The sequence below is a fragment of the Zootoca vivipara genome, chromosome 8 (genome assembly GCF_963506605.1).
Source record: "Zootoca vivipara chromosome 8, rZooViv1.1, whole genome shotgun sequence".
Taxonomy (NCBI): Eukaryota; Metazoa; Chordata; class Lepidosauria; order Squamata; family Lacertidae; genus Zootoca; species Zootoca vivipara.
In genome coordinates this window covers 70,400,211-70,423,190 of record NC_083283.1, presented here as the reverse complement: position 1 = coordinate 70,423,190, position 22,980 = coordinate 70,400,211, and positions in this window count along the sequence as shown.

Genomic DNA, 22,980 nt, shown 5'->3' with positions numbered 1-22,980 from the left:
GAAATTGCTGCTCAGAAGAGCTCAATTTGGAATGAACTGGAGGAAGAGGCAGCAAGCAATGCAAGACAAAGTATGTGGGCTTCTTGAAAGGACAAGTTGATCTACCTTTTGGCAATAATATTTTAAAATTTAATTCTTGAATGGCAACTTCTCAGAAATAGCATTCAAATGTTTCTACCGTATTATGAAAATAATCAGTTTTCCTTTACCCAGTCTCAGGTACCTTGGTGTCAAACTCTATGGCCTATTTGCCACTCAGAGTTAAAATATATTTATTTCCTCCCAGAAATACTTGAAATGTCTTCTGTTTATCACCAAGGATTTAGCACACTGTTCACTTTACCCGGCACAATATTGGAATAAACCTCATCACAGGTGTATTGTCTGTTTCCCAAATTCAGCATATTGGTTGTAAATGTCCTTTGACCCATGAAGGATTTCTAGCTCTGGCAATTACAGACTCAGGATCATTTCCCAAATTGAATAAATATGTGCAGGGTTGAGACAGAATGGGGGAATTTATAAATCATAATGGAAATACCAAAATAAGCATTCATCCGGGTGTTCTTTATCTGCTTGGGAGGGGGGAGGGGGGTTCTGCATATCCGAAGTATAATGGGACTTTGCTGAGAACTGTCTTTGAAGAATAATATGAATGCTCAACTCATTTCGTTCCTCTGCCGAGTTCAGGGGGGAAATGTGCATGGTTATACTTGTTTATGCAAAGCACAAGGAAATAGAGCTACTCTTTCTCTGAAGGACTTTTAAATGATAAGTTATTGCGTAGCTCAGGAATTTACTGTCTTTCTGGTCCACCACAATGACAATCATAGAGCTATCTCACTCACCAGGGAACTCATATGGGCTGTTGCAGAGAAAGCAGGTCTCCCTTACCAAACAATCATGTGGGATTTTGGGTGGATAGCTTGTCTAGCCAAGTGCACATATGCATACACAACTGACCTGTGCAATCTTTCCACCCGAAAAAGAAGGGAAAGATCACACTAACTGAGCAAATGCCCATAGAGATGAAAGCATGCACCACATGTGACAATTTATGTACAGTGAAGGCAGACCCACTTTCTCACCACATCAATGTGATCCCCTCAAAACTATCCTACGCATGTGTGCCAACTTGTCTCCACGATTTATGAGGCCAGCGCTGCACAATGTCAGCACACTGTGCGTACACAGCCCGCAGCATGCACACACGGCATCCAGCAGTGTGCTTGTGCTTGTGCGGTGTGCCCATGCACCACAACATGCTGACATCACTCGCACAGTGTGTGTGACCACATTGCCAGGACTTTGAAGTTTCAGTATAGTTATTGCACTTTTCAAAATATATGTCCACAAATGAAGTGTAATGATTGAGTGCTTTATTAGTAAATATTTCTAGAGTGACTTTCAGGGTAAAGCCCTCCCCTGGATTGCTGATGTTTTGTTTGGAAATCGGCTCATAATGAAAATCTTTCGCAGTATGTTAAGTGACTGATTATCCCAGTCCATCAACTTCTTTGTTCTCCCAAAGTTACGTATTGAACTTCTGTAGACCTCTGGTGCATCATTTCCATGCTGTAGTTCAGCTAGAATTGGCCTTGTGAACCAATAGTTATTGTAATTCTTTCCTAAGTGCATTTTGCATTTATTTATGCATAAAAAATATATCATCATGTTGTTTTTAAGGAATAAACAATACTGTTCATTGATTATGTTCCCCTCTTTGCATTTTGGTTATTTTTGGATAACATACTTATTGTTAAACAAACTACAGTGATAGTTACAGGTAGGTAGCCGTGTTGGTCTGATTTAGTCGAAACAAAATAAAAAATAAAAACAAGGAATTTTTAAATTTTGTTTGAACTACAGTGAGTTCCACAAAGTAGCATACTGAGATAACAGCATTGCATCTTTCATTTTCTTATACACATGTGTTACAAAAGCAAATTATTCCAATCCAAAACACTCCCTCTTTTTAATCCCCCAGGAAATTTTATTTTATTTGACTTTTTTTCCAAAGAGAGCTATATCCCAAACCTTTTTATATATTTACAGCAGAAAATCGGCTGTTGAGGGGTTTGAAAAGCACTCTGTTCACATCCACACTATACATGCAAAGCATACCAATTATACCGATTTAACACGCATGGCATCCCCCAAAGAATCATGGAAACCGTGGTTTGTTAAGGATGTTGAGAGTTTTTAAGAGTCTCCACAGAGCTACAATTCTTAGAGTGGTTTTAAAATTGGTCCTCTTCTCAATTTTGCCACTTTCCTGTGTGGTTTTTGTAACATTATCAAGTGATCCCATTCAAATGTGCATATTTGCCACCATCCCTTATTTGTGATAGATGAAATATGTTAGCAAGGTGCCATCCAACAGGTATAGCTGTTGGATCACACAACACCAGATTTGCTCCCACATTTCAGCAAAAGTACTCTACATACATCCTACGTCCTTCTCCCATGTTGCTGACAGTGGATCTTCTTTCTGGAGTGGCAAACAAAGATGGATTCCTGTATCTAAGGCATTGGGAGCCACACAGAGCAAAGGTTCCATTTCTATAAGAATGGGGTTAAAATTACTTCCAGTACTGAAGAGTCTCTGAGGAACTCCAGAGAAGCCAAGAATCTCCCCCCAAATGCCTTTGTAAGCGTCTTAGTACAGGTCAGGTTCACCAGCCACACGGTGGGGTTTGCCAGCAGGCATGACCCGAAACTGAGCCAACTCTCCCTAGAGCCAGATGGTGAACATCATGGTAAATAGGTAGGTAGCCGTGTTGGTCTGAGTCGAAGCAAAATAAAAAATTTCCTTCAGTAGCACCTTAAAGACCAACTAAGTTTATATTTTGGTATGAGCTTTCGTGTGCATGTGTATCTGAAGAAGTGTGCATGCACACGAAAGCTCATACCAAAATATAAACTTAGTTGGTCTTTAAGGTGCTACTGAAGGAATTTTTTTATCATGGTAAATGTCACTGTTTTGTCACCAAATTAATCCACACTATCATGGGGATGTTTGCGCTTAGCTCTTTCACTCCTGATGGTTGAACTAGGCTTGTCCTACATCAGGAAAATTTGAGACATGTCCTGGTTTGGGGGTGTAAAAATGGCGTCGGCGGGGGGATTTTGACAAATCAGCAAAAGGTCAGGGAAAACCTGGATGAATGGCAACATGATGGAAAGCGCACTGGAAACAGCTCCAAAAAGCTTTAAATCACTATTTTTTTGGGGGGGAGGCTTTTTTGGGAAGCTCAACAGTTTGGGTTTGTTCCCCTCAAAAATCTCAATTTTGGTTGTTTCCTTAAAAAAAAAAAAGCTCAACAATTTTGCGGGTGTCAGGAATTATACTTTTTGAAATATGGCAACCCTAGTTGAATTTACCTTATGCTGAAGGAGAACAGTGAGTGCATGAACATCTCAGCAAGAAGAAGAAGAAGATTTTGTATTTGATATCCCGCTTCATCACTACCCAAAGGAGTCTCAAAGCGGCTAACAATCTCCTTTCCCTTCCTCCCCCACAACAAACACCCTTTGAGGTGGGTGGGGCTGAGAGACTTCAGAGAAGTGTGACTAGCCCAAGGTCACCCAGCAGCTGCATGTGGAGGAGCAGAGATGCAAACCCGGTTCCCCAGATTACGAGTCTACCGCTCTTAACCACTACACCACACTGGCAAGAATTTGAGGCAGGAGAAACTCAAGAGTCAGAAGAGAGAGACTATCTTGGGATATATTCAGCCCAAAGTGCAGCCTTACAGCTAACCCGTGGTCTTTTAAAGCAGTATGTGTGTGTGTGTGTGCTTAATGCCCCTCTTGGTTTTAATGAATGTGTGGCGTTATTGTTTGTTTTTTAAGGATGCGTGCAGCAAGAAAAAGGGTCTAATAAATTCAATTAATACTACTAATAATATAACACACATTGATAAACATGCATGGCTTGGAATGGTGGTGGAGAGAATTCTGTCACCAAAGCAATTCTGAATCTCTCCTGAGTGTAACAGAATTTTGCCGCGTTTTATAATGCATCTTGATTCACGTTATTAATAGTGTAACTGATCAGCATTTGCCAGGTGCTCCTGGTTTATGTGGGCAAAATAAGCATTAATGCATCCTCATAATTAACAGTGTGATGGTAACAGAAGCTCCATTTATAACTATTTTCTGGTAATAACATTTTACAAGTGCATATTGTTTCATTATGCAGCATAATAATTGCCTTTACGTACTTAATCAGTTCATTAAAAATCAGGTACCGTGCGTGGATATGTAATAAAGCCACGTCTCATAGATATTAATGTAAAGCTGCCACTTTAAACAACTTGCTTTCCCCCCTTCAACACACACTTGGTGTGAGTGCTATTATCATGAAAATATATTAGCAGTACACAACACAATTAGTACTATGGAGCTGTTCCTTTAACTATGTGTATTTTTTGTGTGTGTGCCTGTGCTTTAGTGTCTATTCAAATCTGTTATGATATGTCTATGCAAAAGCACACTGACTTGCTGCTTCATTATTATTATTTTTCCAGACTCTTGTCAAGTACACTTAAATCAGCCTAATTGCTCACTGAACGTCATTTTTACCCTCATTCATTTTAATGCACTTTTAATGAAGACAGACATTTTATTAAAAAGTAACTCCCTGGAATATATAATGTGACAGCGTATAGGAAATTTGTGGTATAAATGCATAAACATTTGTTAAAATTACATGAACACTTGTGGGCTTACACATATTAGTTTGGGTACGAAATAGATGAGAAGCATATGACTGTTAGCATTCTAATGCTAACTATTGGTGCTGAGTTCAGAAGTCTACAAAAGTAGGTCCGATTTACACAGGCATTGCTCCATGGGGCTGGGATTGCATGGAGAAAAAGATGTATGAACCAGAGGTATTTCAGATGGAGTTTTTCAGGCTGTTGTTGTTGGCATCTGCCGGTCTCAAGAGACAATGGAGTGTGCCTCCAGGGGTGAAGTAAAACTGCTGTATTAGCAGTATTCACTTGACCTCCTCGAGTTGCAAGCCTGGGCAGTGTGTATGGAGGTCCTGGGCTGCCCAGACAACTAGACTGTCTGCTGTCTGGGCCTCACAAATGTGGTCCAAAGGGAAGCAGAGCAATATTTTTGGCATGAGCTGGGCTGCAGGAGTTGCTGGAAGGAGGTGAATGTGGTACCAGCCAACCATCTTAGAGACTCCACTCTGGATTTGTGGAGGGTTAACTCTTGAACCCTTTCTTCTCCTGAAGATATCCCACAAGGCAGTGGAGATTTAGGATCAGAGTTTTCCTTTTCCTAGATGGGCTACCTTCCCAGGTCGACAAGCCCCATCTGCCCCTCACTTCCCTCTACAGCATGTGCAGAGACCGCCTTCTTGACTGTTGGAACCACCATTGGTTAGTCCACTGGAGCCTGTCTTTGCATGCAGGGGATAGACAAATCCCAAACTGACCAAGGATTTAAGACCCATCAGTTACCCACACCTGGTTTATCCAACCAGTCAAAGTGTTCCCAGAGTGTGGTACTGTCACATGCTGACAGTTCCTAGAAGCCACAGATAAGAGCTGAGTGCTGGATTGGGGAACGACGACGGGGAAGGCAGATAAATTACCCTAGAAAGAGCATGGTGTGACCCACACCAGAGATACTACCCCCTCCCCTAACATCAAATACACCCCTTTTTCAGGCTATTACTTTAATTGCCAGTATGTTTCAGAGGGAGAAAAAAAAATAGAATCATAGAGTTGGAAGAGACCACAAGGGCCATCCAGTCCAACCCCCTGCCAAGCAGGAAACACCATCAAAGCATCAAAGCATTCCCATCAAATGGTGGGAAATCTCTCTCTGAACCAGGTCTTCATTAGAGATCTTTGAACTGGTAGTTTTAATGTACCCGCAAAATATTGCAAAATTCAATATGAAACTTTGTTTTTAAAATTCCAGAAACGAAATAATCCAATATGTGATTGCTGTTGTGCATTACCGGTATTATTTACCATAGCTGCCAAGTTCTCCCTTTTTTAAGGGATTTTCCCTTATGCTGAATAGGCTTCCTCGCGAGAAAAGGGAAAACTTGGCAGCTATGATTATTTACATGTTTGAAGCTGCAGAATATCATCCTAAATAGTTGGGGCTGGGATCCATTGGGACTGGTGGGCTGAAAGGCAATGAGGTCAGCAGTAGGTGGAACCAGAGCCAATGACACACAGAGCCAACTAATTCTGGCTTTGTCCTCCTCCTCCTCCCCATTGAGGTCTACAAAGTCAACACTGAGGACTAAGGAGGAGGAAGGTGACTATCCGCATCAGCACCACCCACCTTGGTTAGGGCTGGCTAAGGGTAGACTGATGTCGTTGGAGCAATGCCCCTATTTACCTAATGGACCAGTCTCCTCTGCTCCTAAACTAACATAGGTTTTCTATGGTTTCTCAAATCCTCTTGAAAAAATAGAGGTACTCAAGGAGCAAGAGCCCAGAGGAAAACAAAAAAGCCTTGTTGTTAAAATGAAGAATTGATGGACACTAGCCTAGACCAGATCCATGCACTATATTTGGCTTGGAGGAGCTTTAGGGAACCAGCTAGCCACTATATAATGTCGAATGAGCATCTGTTTGGGATGATACATAGCATACCCTGTGATCACAAAGGAATTTGTATTAGACAACCCTTGAAGCCTTCTCAGAGTTGTCTGGGTAGGTTTCACAGTTTCCTCTCATTGTGCATCCATCTGGTCTAATTAGTTCCTCATCATTCACCATTCAAATCAGAGACCAGCTAGCTATTGTGCCTGGATCCAATCTAATTAGTGCTCATCAAGAGTTATCAAGAGTTTTTCCACATAAGCTACAGCACTGGCATACACTCTATTATTATTTTATAACCATGCATATCATGCAACGTGATCTGACAGAAATTAAGATTCTCTCAAAACATATGGCTGCTGGTGATGGCTACAGGCCACCCTGCCATGTGCCAGTCCCAAAGATATTTTGCTGTTGATTCACATTAACAGATGAAACACTGGCAACATCATCTGCTTCATGACTTGCTTGAGATGATGTGGACTCTGCTGTATTCCACCCCCCTAGACAGACATACATCCTAAGGTCTTTCACAACATGACTCTTAGTATGCCTTGAATGTCAAGCTCTGTTCTTACCCAAACTGACATCTTGTTTCTCAGCAGATTGTTCTCTATGGATATACAGAGACATCTGCTTTCTCTTCTGTTGGCCTTGCTGAGTCAACACACTAAGCACCAATTTAGGATTCTGCTCATGCAATCGAGGAATGAATTCCAGTCAGGGTGTGCCACCAGAGCAAATTTTCTGACAAGAGTTAGTTGCTTTGAGGATCCACTTAGATCCACTCCTAAAAAAGGAGCAAAGCATTTTCAGAAGTGAGTTTGATAATGTATGAGAATACAGTTCATTCATAGTTGAGAAATGACTGTCTATCATCAAAATGGTATTTATTTATTAAAATCCCACAGGTACTCAATGCAGCTGTCTTTGGAGTCCAACTCGCATCAGCCCCATCCTGCAGGACAAACATCAAGAGAGCATCGTCTTGGCTAAAGGTAAAGGTGAAGGGACCCCTGACCGTTAAGTCCAGTTGCAGACGACTCTGGGGTTGCGGCACCCATTTAGCTTTCGTGGCCGAGGGAGCCGGCGTTTGTCCGCAGACAGCTTCCAGGCCATGTGACCAGCATGACTAAGCTGCTTCTGGTGAACCAGAGCAGCACACGAAAATGCTGTTTACCTTCCCACCAGAGTGGTACCTATGTATCTACTTGCACTTTGACGTGCTTTCAAACTGCTAGGTTGGCAGGAGCTGGGACCGAGCAACGGGAGTTCACCCCATTGTGAGGATTTGAACTGCTGACCTTCTGATCGATAAGCCCTAGGCTCTGTGGTTTAGACCACAGCGCCACCCACGTCCCTTATAAAATTGGCTAAAAGGTAAAGGGACCCCTGACCATTAGGTCCAGTCGTGACCGACTCTGGGGTTGCGCGCTCATCTCGCATTATTGGCCGAGGGAGCCGGCGTATAGCTTCCAGGTCATGTGGCCAGCATGACAAAGCCGCTTCTGGCAAACCAGAGCAGCACATGGAAACACCGTTTACCTTCCCGCTGTAGCGGTTCCTATTTATCTACTTGCATTTTTGACATGCTTTCGAACTGCTAGGTTGGCAGGAGCTGGGACCAAGCAACGGGAGCTCACCCCGTCACAGGGATTCGAACCACCGACCTTGTGGTCAGCAAGCCCTAGGCTCAGTGGTTTAACCACAGCGCCACCTGGGTCCCTACTTCTGCCCTAAAGCAAGGTAGATATTAAATGGAACAGATATAGTGATGTGTGTTTTCCTGTTCCTTTGAGTAGATATGATCCTAGAGGTGTGCTGTACCACAATAGTTACAAAAGATCATAATGCCAACAATCCAACAAACTTTAGTCAAATTAAGTCCCATCACCTTCAATATGGCTGTGTTATAAGACTGACTGGTTTTGATTTACAGGCTACCAACTCAACTATCTGTTTGGTCAGTACCTGTTTGCCTTCAGACTACCAGTCCTGATATGGTACCTGACAGAGTGCATGACGGCTACATATCAAACATAAGGCACACATGTATGTGTTTTTAGTTGGCTTCCACTTTAAAACTCACATCAGTGGAAATTCATCACTTTTTGTTGTTCCTTTTAGTGTTCTTAGAGTTGTATATTGAACCTTATTATCAGTTTTATATCTTCAGCCATATCAGCAATAAATTATATACTTTTAAAGGGGGCAATGTAAGAGGCATAGCCATAACTGTGAATTGTATGCAGCTGGGAGTATAACCTGTAGATTTACTGCTCTTTTGAATTGTTCTTTTTGCTTGAAATACTGGAAATGTAAGAGAATGATAATCACACTGGGTTACTACAGTCTGCTTGTCAAAGGGTCACTTTAAAATATTTTAACTTGTTGACAGCCTTCTATTTTATGTTGTAGAAGTTACCATAAACAAGTTGATTAAAAGCTCTTGGCAACATAACAGATCATCTTTATCCTTCTGCTGAGAATTATGTACCAACATTAAATCTGGAACTCCATTGGCTCAATTGGTTGTGAATTATTCCCTCTTATGAGCCAGCTAAATCTATCTTATTTTTCTCTGGCAACTTAATACAGTCAGTTAATCAACAAAGATGGGGGGTAGGAGGAAAGAAAAACCCAACCCCTAAAAAATGTAAAGGGAGACGCAAAATTTAGTTAGATTAATGGCAAATGCAACAAAAAACTTTTCTTTTATTCTAAGTTCTATATAGAAAGAAGCATCATTAATTTGCAATTCCATCTCTCTCATACTACATGAGGGAGCTTTATCTTCTATCACTGAAACTGTGATTGCCCCAGACTTTCAAGTATTCAAACTGAATTCATGCATCTCACAGCTTCAAGTAGCTTCCTTATACCACAGTCATGCCTTCTACCACAGTATTGTCTGCACTGATTTGCACCATCATTTGGCATCCAGAATCCCATCATTACATTTGTCACCCTTCCAGACATTGGGGCAAGTTAAACTGAAGCTGGCCCAGATGTGGCCTGTAGCATGGTTGCCCTGATGATGGAGACATACTAAACCTGGAGGCTGCTATCCCAGGATAGGTCCAGAAGAGACTGAGAGATTAATACTTCTATAACCAACCCCTTCCCTTCATAGTTATTAGATGGGTTACAAGGTATACCTAGCCCTTTTCTGGCTTCTCCCTCACCCTCAGAAAGCAATTAATGTGGAGGTGTCCAACCCACTAGAAGTGTGCTCCCCTGTTGGCTCTGGATTTCCCAAGAAGTTCACCACAACCCCTTCGGAGATGGTTGGCAAGATGTCTTTGAAAATGGGTATCACATCAGCCTCTTCAGAATCCCTCACTGTGATGGGATCTCTCACAGTCCCATTGTCCTAGTTACAGGTAGGTAGCCGTGTTGGTCTGACGTAGTCGAAACAAAATAAAAAAAATCCTTCCAGCAGCACCTTAGAGACAACTAAGTTTGTCTTTGGTATGAGCTTTCGTGAGCATGCACACTTCTTCAGCCCCATTGTCTTCTCCTCAGAGCTATACAGGGCAACTCATACCAGCTACTTTTCATTGCCAGCCAGCTCAAGGGATTGTGGGAATGGAACTACCCTTAGGCCATGGCAGATTTGTCCTATCTAAGGCTGTCGAGTTAGGCTGTGATGAAGCAGGCAGCTGAAGAAAGAAAGTTGAAGAAAGAAAGTTGAAGAAAGAAACTGGTCAGGTTATCGCACAGTACTGGGAGCCAGAGTGGACTCACCAACTAATATAAAAGCAGGAGGTTCTCCCAGCTCTTAGGCTTGGAGGACACCTGTACTGGGAAGTGAAGTTAATGATGGTTGTGTTGATTTTCACTGCTGATGAAAGTTAATGATGGTTGTGTTGATTTTCACTGCTAAGCACAATTGTTGCCTCATGTGTTTGTTCCCAAGCGTGGGAGTGATGTAAAAAAGAAAGGGAGTTGAGGAAAAAGCTAGGAGATATGGCTATGGAAACATTGTACTTAAATCATCATGCTGAAGAAACAAGCACATTAATGTGACATTAGATTTCAAGCAATGCCTCCTCTTTCCAGTATCTCAAAAGGTCAGTCCTTTGTACCATGTAATTATAGAGATATATATCTACATAATGACAGCCCATTATGAAGTTGCTGCTCAATTAAGATTTGGGTCTAGCTCTTCTGTCCATACCCTCCAACTCCCGGTAAAAAAAATCTGGGACCAGCAGCGGCACGGCACCGGAAGTCACTTCTACGCATGTCCAGACTTGCGTAGAAGCGACTTCCAGTGCCGCTCTGCCCGATTTCCGGTGCCCAGACATGGGCAGAGCGGCACCCGAAATCGGTTCTGTGCATGTCCAGACATGCACAGAAGGAACCTCTCTGGCAGGTAGGAAATCTGGGGGATTTACGGGATTTTTCTCTATTCGGGATAACAGAGGGAAACAAGTTTAAATACAGAGGTTTCCTGCGAAAAACAGGAGACTTGGCAGCTATGCTTCTGTCATATGTGTAATGTGGTTTCCAGTTCTCTATGGGCCCATCACAGAATGCCCTACTAATTCTAGCACAGCAAGTTCACATGAAAAGAGTTGATAGTTACTAGTAATTATGGCAAGGCATTGGGGGGGGGTACCAACATTTATTCCATAAGAACTGGGGCTTGGTGATGAATTTTATCCTGTAGGATGTATGTGACACATCTTATTCATCTTGATGCTGAAGTGACTCAACCGGTGGGGCAGAGTTGCAATGCTAGCAGCACGGGGCTCCTGCTATGTGCCTCCTAAGCACCGGTCTCCCCTCCCTCCCTCTGTCCTGGTAAGAAGCCGTGATTCCATACATTGTTGCCACACCCCACTGGACAAACATCTTCTGCCTAAATATCTGCTTTCTGGTTTCGATGTTCGAATGCTATGCCTGATGTATGAAAGCCAAGTATGGAGGTCCTGTTTTTTGCCCTGTGAGTTTTTCAAGGGGGCTGGGAATTATAGCTCTGTGAGGGATTTCCTAACAACTCTCAGCAATTTTAACTTTCTACAGTTCCCAGGATTCTTTGGGACAATCCTGTTAAAGTGGTATAAGAGTGCTTTAAATGTATTGTGTCGAAAACCCAGTGCAGAGGAGATCTTTAATTTCAAGTTGGAAATGTCCATTCTTGTGCTTAAACTTACTCTCCTTTTCTACCCCCACCCTTCTTTGCAACAACCCTTCAAGCAGACAGCCAATATCATTGGCATATTGAGGCAGTTACTTCTGCTTCCACATACAGTCATACCTCAGGTTACAGACGCTTCAGGTTACAGACGCTTCAGGTTACAGACTCCACTAACCCAGAAATAGTACCTCGGGTTAAGAACTTTGCTTCAGGATGAGAACGGAAATCGTGTGGTGGTGGTGGTACTTCAGGCTAAGAACGGTTTCAGGTTAAGAACGGACCTCCAGAACGAATTAAGTTCTTAACCCAAGGCACCACTGTATCTTTTTGCAGTTAATCGTCAACAAACTGTTACGCTTGCCATTTTACCCAGGCAAACCCATGAAATCAGTTGTCTGCCCAATTTCCTCGGAAATTTGGTTTTATCTGTACAAAATGATTTAAAGGAGTATGTTGGGGGGAGAGGAGAGGGGCTCTGAAAGACAATTTTCCTGTTTGCACATAAATAACTCCTAACAAATCAATTGGGGTGACAAAATATACGTTACAGCAACACATCCTGTGGTTCATAGGACATTCTACGGAGGTTTGTAACCCAAATATTTTGCTTTCATCACATTTTTAACACTGCGAAAGGTCATATTTGCCTATTGATGCATCCTGTCAAATGGGAAGAAAATGGTTACTGTCAACATCCCCAGAAGTGTGACTTGAAAGTTATGCATATCCAGTAAGTATATTAAATAACTGCCAGCTATATTGCAGTGAGATGGAGAAAGAATTTCCTCCTCATTCCCAATTTCAGCTGTCGTAAAAGAAACAAATTAGTGGATATAAAACCTTGAGGAAAGAAGAATAAAGAATATAGGATATGGACAACCACACGCTTTCTCAGAGAACTGAAGCAGATGAATAATAATAAAAAAGAAATGCCCAAATGCCCATGTTTGTTTTATGAGTAAACAACCCTCACTCCCCTGATCCACCCCTACTGGAATGTTTCCAGTAATGCAACAAGCCACATATTTCTGATTCTCGGCAAGGGTAAACCTTTTAGTATAAATAATAAGCAGCATTAATATGAGAACAGGAGAATGGAGTTCAGTGATACATAAAGTGGTGGCAGTGGCACTGTGGCAGCAGAGGGAAATCCACTTCGGCAACATTAGCTCAGATATTCTAATAAGGTTGGGAGATGACACTGGATATGCTTTAGCGAAAGATGACCTTGGATCCCCAAAGGGCCCTAATGGAGTAGTCAGGGTACTTTTTTGAATAAATTCAATAATATACAGTTGGATAATATCAAACTTATTCATTGGGATTTTTAGGGAGTTGGGTGTGGTTGAGGGAGGATTTTAATTTTACCCAATGTAGAAAGACTATGACCAAATAATGATGGGGTTTGGATAAAGACTATACCTAGGGTGCAGGTGGTGCTGTGGTCTAAAACCACTGAGCCTCTTGGGTTTGCTGATCAGAAGGTTGGCGGTTCAAATCCCTGTGACGGTGTGAGCTCCCATTGCTCTGCCCCAGCTTCTGCCAACCTAGCCGTTCGAAAGCACGCCAGTGCAAGCAGATAAATAGGTACTGCTGTGACAGGAAGGTAAACGGCATTTCCATGCACTCTGGTTTCTGTCACAGTGTTCTGTTGTGCCAGAAGCAGTTTAGCCGTGCTGGCCACATGACCTGGAAAGCTGTCTGTGGACAAACTTGGCCTGAAAGTGAGATGAGCGCCACAACCCCATAGTTGCCTTTGACCGGACCTAACCATCCAGGGATCCTTTACCTTTAATACCTAGGAAACCTTGGTGCTCCCAGTGCTCTAAGACCAGGTTTAGACATTCATAATAACAAATGAACCTAGATGGGTCAGGCCATCTAGTCCTATGGGAAGCCTCCAAGCAGGTTCTAGGAGCAACAGCACTCTTCCCTCCTATGGTATCCAACCCATGGTCTTCAGAATGCATAATGCCTCCAAAAGTGGAAATAGCCCTTGATAGCAGTGAATCATTGATAGTCACCTTTCTCCACCTGGTTCGCCACTAACCATTGCAATTCTAGGTTTCCTAACAGCTCTTCTTTCCCTTTACACCCTAAATGCAGCTGCTAGCTGGCTGGAAAAAATGTGTATCTTGGACCCCTCTTTGATTTTTTGCAGTCGGGCAGTCACCATTGAAATTTCTCACAGCACCCTTGAATGAGGATGTCAGGGGGCAGTTTGAGAAATGTGGACAACAACTGCTCCCTGAAAATTGGAGCTCACCTTGAGGTTGGGCACTGTGCTCTTATTGAATTCTCCTGTTGTGCATGTCTGCAGATTAGGTCTGAGAAGGGCCAGCCCAAGATATTTTGGCACCTGAGGTGAACCACAAAATGCTGGTCCCCCATTAAAGATCTACATCAGGAATACAAGCGGGGAATAAAGATATGCACCAGGGGAAAACTTTGGTAATCTTTCATAATATGGTGCCCTGTGGAAGCCCAAAATTTGGTGCCCCCAAAATTGATCTCAATTATGGATCTTCTCAATTTTGTGCCCCCTCAGCCGGGTGCCCTGCCTGCACCTCCCTAAATCTGGCACCCAGGGGTAAGTGAAAATCTACATCAGGAACAGGGGGTGGGTGGGAATCAAAGCCACCTTACCTGATTCTTGATCTGGATATCAAAGACCAGGCATCCTCAAACTCGGCCCTCCAGTTGGAGGGCCAAGTTTGGGGAGGCCTGGTCTTTGATACAACTCCCATACAACTCCCATCATCCCTGACCACTGGTCCTGTAAGCTAGGGATGATGGGAGTTGAAGTCCCAAAACAGCTGGAGGGCCGAGTTTGGGGATGCCTGTCAAAAACCATCATGGAAGTGGGGAGGGGACTGCTCTGAATCACACCGGCTGGGTGCAGACCCCAGGAGACCCCAGAGGGCAGCCCCCCTTTCCTCCTGAGGGGTGGGAGGACTAGCAGTGCTCCTATTTGCTGAGAGGCCACTGGGGAGGTGGCATTGGGTGGGGGTGGGGTCTGCCAAATATTCACTGGATCTAATGGATGCTGCAGACACTGCTGCTACCATGGAAGCAGCAGTGGGAGATGCTTTCTTTGGAGGCAGATCTGCCACCCCTGTGGATCTGCCACCTGAGGCAGTCACCTCACCTTGCCTCATGGGTGGGCCGACCCCTAGAACTGAGATATTGCAAGGCAAGTAATTAGATAATTAGATAAGTCACACTCCTGAGCTGCTAACTGTTTAGATGCTGATGAATCAGAGACTTTTGAATTCCAGATGCTGGAAGACTCTTATCCACATGGTCAAATGAGTATCAGAACTAGACCTATATCTATTAAGAGTGTGGCATGAGAAATAATCCTGGACTTGCATACAGAAATACCTGGTAAATGTGCATTTGATGAGGAGGCAATCCTCCAGTATATACATGAAAACAGCTGGCTGGATCTTCTCTCACCCTACATGGTTTTCTCTGCAAAATAGTGTGATTGTTTAACCATTTGTTAATTGGTGAATAGCTGGCTTAAAGAACCATTGAGGGTTTTTTTCTCCATTTTTTAAAAAAGATAAATATATGCAATTGTTATAGTACCATTAGAGGCACGTCTGTAACATTATACTCTACTTACAAGCTCAGCACATTAGTTCATATTTTTGTAGTGTTGTATAGTATGGGTAGAATGATGCAACTTCCATAACATATATCAGCTTAATTAATCTCTAACATTTGGCGGGAGAAATAAAAAGCTCCCATGTCATCAATTGAGTTCAGAGACACTCAGGGCCAGGGCACATAATCAGCAGCCTGGGAGCTATTTGGTTTCAAGATTGCTTCAGCCAAATGAAAGTCATTGCTCTCTATCTATCATGTTGTATTTAAAGAGCAAGTTGCTGAAAATACAATATTGGTAGCATTTGCCTGACCCACTGAGCCAAACATATCCCACCAGTCATGCAGGACAGCTCTACCCCATCCTTTTTGGAGGGGTGGGGTGGGGTGGCGGTATTGTTTTTTTTTTTCTGCCCACCCTTCTAAGGAGAGTGGGGTGGTTTGAGCATGTGGAAGGCCACAATTTGTGATTTGTGAGCTGCCCTTGTCTTGGTGGATTCTATACTGTAGGCTGATCCACACCATAACTTTAAGTTGCATGGCTACCCCAAAGAATATTGGGAACTGCAGTTTGTTAAGTGTGCTGGGTATTGTAGCTCCGTAAGGGGTAAACTACAGTTCTCAGGATTCTTTGCCGGAAGCCATGCACTTTAAATGTGCTTTCAGTGCACGGTGTGGGTGTGACCTGTGTTGTAAACAGACTCGAGGCAACGGCACTTTTCTCCTGTATGCCAGGATGGTAAGCAGGCATTGTGATTCTAAGCAAATGAGTTTCTTTGGAAAGGGTCCCTGCCCTTTAGATTCTCGCAAATATATTAGTTGGAGGGAAATGATGGCAAATTGATAAGGTTTTGACTGCTCCCAAATAGAATGGAACTGAGCAAAGGTTAGAGACAATAATGATTACAGGAAGGAAGGGCCCCGACAGAGTACAATGTGAAATGTCACACAGCATTTCGTGATATCTTCGTTTTAAAGTATGTGTGGTTATTTACCCCCATCTTTTTAAAATATGGGCTTAAGTATGTGTAATAAGCCATACAAAAGTGAACAGATTAAGTTTAACAAAAACTGGCAGTGTATACTTATGGCCAAGCAGATAAGATAGAGGTGGGGGGTATTTACTTTGGGCCTGTGTGCAATAATCATAGAAATGTGAATGAAATCAAAACACTCACATTTGTTTACTAATGTTTAAGCACTGTAGCATAAGAAATGTCCGGCAGGATCAGACCACTGGGCTGGAAAACGTACAGAAAATGGCAGTTAACATGATCAAGGGGTCGGAACACCTTTCCTTGCGCAGGAAGGTGCAAACATTTGAGGCTTTCATAGAATCATAGAATTGCAGAGTTGGAAGGGACCTTCACGGTCATCTAGTCCAACCCCCTGCTATGCGGGAATCTCAACTAAAGCACCCATGGCAGATGGCCGTCCAACCCCCTCCTTAAAAAAATTCCAAGGGAAAGAATCTACCACCTTCCAACAAAGTTTGTTCCACTGTTGAACAGCTCTTACTATCAGAAAATTATTCCTGATGTTTAGTTGGAATCTCTTTTCTTGTGCCATTGGCTTGGATCCTATCGTCTCAAGCAGCAGAAAACAAGCTTGATCCATCTTCCATGTAAAATCCCTTTAGATATTTGAAGATAATTATCATATCTTCTCTCAGTCTCCTATTTTCCAGGCTAAACATACCCAGCTCCCTCAACCTTTGTAACCTTGAGAAAATGAAAATAATAATAATGAAAATAATAAATGAAATAATAATAATAATAATAATAATAATAATAATAAGGAATTCGTTGTTGTTTTTATCAGTAACATTGTGTTGCTCAAAGTAGTTGTATGGAATCTGCTTATCGCTTGCTACCTAAGGCTCTATCATCACTATATGTTTAAAACAATGCCATACCACATTAAACAGTCATGGCTCCCCCTAAATATTTATGGGAACTGTAGTCTCCATAAGAGTTGAGAGTTGTTAGGAGTCCCCAATACCCTCACAGAGCTGCAATTCCCAAAGTAGTTTAAGAGTCTGACCACAAAAAGGAATATAGGATGTGGGGTTTTTAAAGGAGGGGGACTTCAAAAGCTAACACAGAAGTCTGCATGGTGATTTCTTCAGTGGCATGGCAAGGGGGGCAAGGGGGGCGAGGCGCCCCGGGTGCCACCCTAGAGGGGAGTGACACTCGGCATGCCCCCCTGTGACTCCCAAGCCGAGTAGCGCCGCTCCAGCGCCGTGCGGGGATGGTGGTGAGGTCCTGTGCTTGCGGATCCCGCCACGACCAGAGGGCCCCGGCCCCGGCCCCGGCCCCATGCGGCGCTAGAGCGGTTTGCCGGCGGCGCCACTGTGCAGCATGCATGTGTGTAGCATGCATGCGTTGTGCACGGTGATGTCACACATGCGCGCTGCGTGGTGATGCCCCACCCCCGGGTGCCTCTCCGGGTGCCAGAGCAGCTTCCTCCGCCCTTGGATTTCTTTAAGGTGCATGTACAGAATTGAGCGAGAGTCCTGAACATTGCGTGAAAAGAATAATGGACTCAACAACCCAATTCTACCAAGTTCCAAAGCCCTGATTCCTGGAGGATTCTTCCAATCCAAGAGTCAGCCATGTAATCTCCCTTCCCCATCTGAATGTTACTTCTACAGAAAAAAAGAAGAAGCATTGCCTCCTCTACTGAAATCTGTAAAACTGTCCCTGGCAGCAAATGGACGTGTAGCATTTTCAGAGAAAGGAGCAAAAGGCACAATAAATCAGCAAAGGCAAGACAAGTTGATTACAGCTAATGAAATGCACTAGCATGGTGTTTTGTGGTGAGCGTGTTCATTTCATTTTGGAAGAGTGATGATCCGGTACAGTTGGAAAATTATTAGTCTGCAACAGCGCTACTGTTGCTGTTAAAACTAGCCTGTGCTTCTCTTCTATCTCATATACAAAACCGATGGGAAAGTGCATGTGTGCCCAGTGTGTGCACAATGGATTTCTAAGACCTTTTTTTTATGGGAGAGATATTTTTCCAGCTGAGAATCACATTCTGTTATGAAGCAGGATGGAGATGGTCAGACTCACTTTGCATGTAGAGTGCTGTGAAACCGTCTCTCTGTCTCTCTCATAAAAAGGTAAAGTACCCCTGACAGTTAAGTCCAGTTGTGAACGACTCTGGGGTTGCGGTGCTCATCTCGCTTTACTGACCGAGGGAGCCAAATTTTGTCTGCAGACAGTTTTTCTGGGTCATGTGGCCAGCATGACTAAGCAGCTTCTGGCGAAACCAGAGCAGCGCACAGAAACGTTGTTTACCTTCCCGCCAGAACGGTACCTATTTATCTACTCACACTTTGACGTGCTTTCGAAGTGCTAGGTTGGTAGGAGCTGGGATCGAGCAACGGGAGCTCACCCCATCGTGGGGATTTGAACCGCCGACATTCCAATCAGCAAGCTCAAGCAGCACGGTGGTTTAACCCACAGCACCTCTCTCATACCCTCCAACATTTCTCTGATGAAAATAGAGATGTCCCATTCCATAATGATAAGTTTACTATTTATACCCCACACAACTTACTGGGTTGCCACAGCCATTCTGGATAACTTCCAACATATATAAAAACATAACAAAACATTAAACATAAAAAAACTTCCCTATGCAGGATTGCCTTCAGATGGCTTGGGGGTTGGATAACTCCATACCCTCCAACATTTATCCAATAAAAATAGGAACATCCTAAGGACGCGGGTGGCGCTGTGGTCTAAACCACAGAGCCTACAGCTTGCCAGTCAGAAGGTTGGCGATTCGAATCCCCGCAATGGGGTGAGCTCCCATTGCTCGGTCTCTGCTCCTGCCAACCTAGCAGTTTGAAAGCATGTCAAAGTGCACGTAGATAAATAGGTACCGCTCTGGACAGAAGGTAAATGGCGTTTCTGTGCACTGCTCTGGTTCTCCAGGAGCAGCATAGTCATGCTAGCCACAAGACCCGGAAGCTGTACACCGGCTCCCTCGGCCAGGAAAGTGAGATGAGTGACAATAAAGGTTTATTATTATTATTATTAGGTCCAATTTTTTGCATAAATGTATAGGTGGCACTATTTTTAGTTTTTAATCCTGCCCACATTTATCTGACAAAATGTCCCATTGAAATAACTGGGAATTACTTTTGAATAGGCATGCATAGGATTGGACTGTGTGTGTGTGTGAGAGAGAGAGAGAGAGAGGGGGGGGGAGATGTAGTGGGGCTCTTGAATATAACCTGCATCTCCAACTGAATAAGAGGTATAGAAATTCAATGCCTTCTGCGTGAATTCTGCCTATATAAGCAGGCCTCTAGTCTTTTTGAATAGATGTGGAGATATCTAACATGTGGCTTTTATAATACATTCACATGCTTTTTGCTCTGGGGAGTTTTAAAATACTCACTACACTTTTAATAACCTTTGCTCTTCAAAATACTTGCTAAGAGTTCAGGATTACTAGGTAATGGCTAGTTTGGAAAGCTTGAACTAGTGGGCGCTGACGGGTTTCACGATAAATTAATTTGAGGTCCCAAAAAACTTTTAACTTAAATTTGAAAAAAAAATGTCAGTAGCAGAGAATATTTGAAGGATGGAGGACAAATAAAACCAACACAATTAACCTCCTGATTATAGGGTCTGGTCTTCCACTTAAAGTTAATGACTTTTACCTTTAGTCATCACAATTGGATCTAATACATTTTAAATGGGAGCAAGAAGTCAAATGAGTGTCCTCAAATTGCAACAATCATTTAAAGGCTATGAATACAAGGAATATCAAATTGGTTTCCACGCAACTTCACATCTTGTGGCTTGAGGTTATGTGCCTTGTATTGATGATCTAACTAAGGTTCTTATTTCGGTGACAAATGGGTTTGCCTCATTTTAAAAAGTATTCATTTGAGCTAATCAGAAGGGAAATGGCGGGCTGATGGCTTTGTGGTGCACATACTGTTCTAAATACGTCGGGGGTGGGGGGTGGGGGGTGGGGTGGAACACATGCCGATTAAGGTTCTCCAAGTCTTTGAATTGGTTTTATTAATTATTCTTGCCATCTTTACAGCATCTTTTGAAGCAATTTGGTTCCTTTGTCTTCTTGGATAAATGCTCAAAAGTAATCAATGCCTCTCCACTTAGTAAGAGAAAACATGGCTAAACAATGTTGCAGAACTACTGTGCATTCTTCGTTTCTAAAGCACTGCAAATTGTGGTTTCACGGTAGCTACGAGATCAGTGTCAGGCAATATAGCAGGGGTCGGCAAACTTTTTCAGCAGGGGGCCGGTCCACTGTCGCTCAGACCTTGTGGGGGGCCAGGCTATATTTTGGCGGCCGGGGGACGACGACGATGAATTCCTATGTCCCACAAATAACCCAGAGATGCATTTTAAATAAAAGCACACATTCTACTCATGTAGAAAAACACTCTGATTCCCGGAGCATCCGTGAGCCAGATTTAGAAGGCGATTGGGCCGGATCCAGCTCCCGGGCCTAAGTTTGCCTAACCAAGCAATATAGCAATGTATTCTGCAGAAAGTAAAATTAATCCAGCAGGCTTACATCAGCATAAAATTTTGAAGGGATACATTCCAGAACAGAGTGGGAGCACACCTAGGGAGCATTCTGGCATAAAGCAAGCTGGTGTATAAGTCAAGGTTGTGTCAAGTTATTCTGGATCCAATCCCCGTTCAGCGGTGGGGTGGCTGCAGCTGCTCAGTTTAAGACTGGCAGAGGGATAACAAGCTTTTACAATTGACAGGTCACATGACCAAGTTGAAAAGGCTCAGAAGTCTTCTGGTCCAACTCCTGAAATGCCCCTTTCGGGAGACTTACACTGGCCTCTCTCCCAGTAAGTGGCATTAGGACAAACTGCCAAGAGAATCATAATGGATCCAGTAATGGAGTCACCCGCCAGGTTGCCTTATATAGGAAAATCATTTGGGTAAATAGAAGGGCTGCGAACTGCTTTAGCACAAAAAATAAAAATGAAAATCTGTCTTTCAGTATGATGGGCTAAGGCAATATAATGGTGCTTCCAGGAGATAAGTCCTTCCCTTCATGACCTTAACAGCTAAATAACAATGAGAATTGAGTGGCATGCAAGGTTATTCCACTTCCGCTACCTCTCACCTTGTTCTGTACTAAGGGTGCCAGGAGTCGGGCAGGCTTTCATTTTGCTCTCTGCTAACAACAAAGACTGATGTCGTCATTTGTCAGTCACCTGAAAATCAATGCCTGCATAAATGAGTTGTTTAAACCAATTTTATGTGGAGTCATAGGTAGAAACATATTTACAACACTTTTACATCAGCCTTTGCCTTTGATGCTGCTTTACAAGTTTAAAGGGATTAATAAAGGGGATTATATCCACCTGCAAGTATATATAATGTTTGGCATGATGTACAAGCAGCTGGTGGATTCGAGAAACTATTCCTATGCCCCCATTTCTTTGTACTTTCCCCCCTCCTGATCAAAACATAGTGGGTCTCTCAACTGAAGTCCCCAAAAGGCAGCTTCACGGGAATCTGCTGCATAGCAATTGTATTTTAAAATGACTGACTCAATAAGCTAACACAGAATTAAATGTTTTTCAGTGGTTAAGGGTTAAGGAAATATTTTTGTAAGACTCCTATAAAACTAGGGTTGCCTTATTTTGAAGAGCAAAAAAGAGGATGCTAAGATGGCAATTCAAACAAATAAATGTGATTTGTCTCACATTTTACCCCTGGAAAAAACAGGACGTGTCCTGAAAAAAGAGGACACATGGCAACCCTACGAGATTTTTTTTTTTAAGGGTGCAGTTTGGAAAATAGTAGACTCTGAATTCAGCCTTAAGAGATCATATTATATAAGAGCACAAAATCAGTGTAAATATCATTGAGACTGGTATTTACCATTATGAGCAGTATACTCTTATATGGATGATATTTTGATATCTTCGGATGAGAGATAAGCTAAATGTCCAGATGTAATTTGTTACTAAATCAGGCAATCAGGCTAGTCTTCCTAATGTTTCTGAATTGGGGAAAAGATTGGAAAGGAGAATATATTGGCACGTCCTCACAAGGCTTTCCTGTTAATTGCATTACATATAACAAAAGCCCAGTTTCACTTATAAATGAAATGGCTTGGGTACCAGCATTATAGAAAGAGTTATGCCAAGAAAATTATGTGACATGTGAGAAGCAAGGAAGGGTAATGCCAGTTCTAAATGGGCTTTTAGATCATGGGTCCAGCTTTCCAAAACCACAAGAAGTGTTTCAAGTCAGAACATCCCCCCCCCCCTATACTCTCAAGTTTCAGAATCACCTGCCTCTGCTTCACAAATACAGAAGTTCAGTGTGTGTCTTATTTAACATTTGACCCTTGATTGTAGATCACAGGGTGAATGCACTACAAGTTTTGTCTTGTCATTTGTTATTTGAAATATTTTTTTAAACAACAGCAGCAAAACAAAGAACAACTAATGAGATTTAATCTCTCTACATAGGTAGCTTTCTTATCTTGAATAAACTCACTCTGGCACTAGTTGACAGATGAAGGAATCAGTCCATTTCAATTTCTCTCAGTAACTCATTGTTCCAATCTTAAGTTCAGTTCTCCACAATTTTGCATCAGTTTGTGAATTTGTAA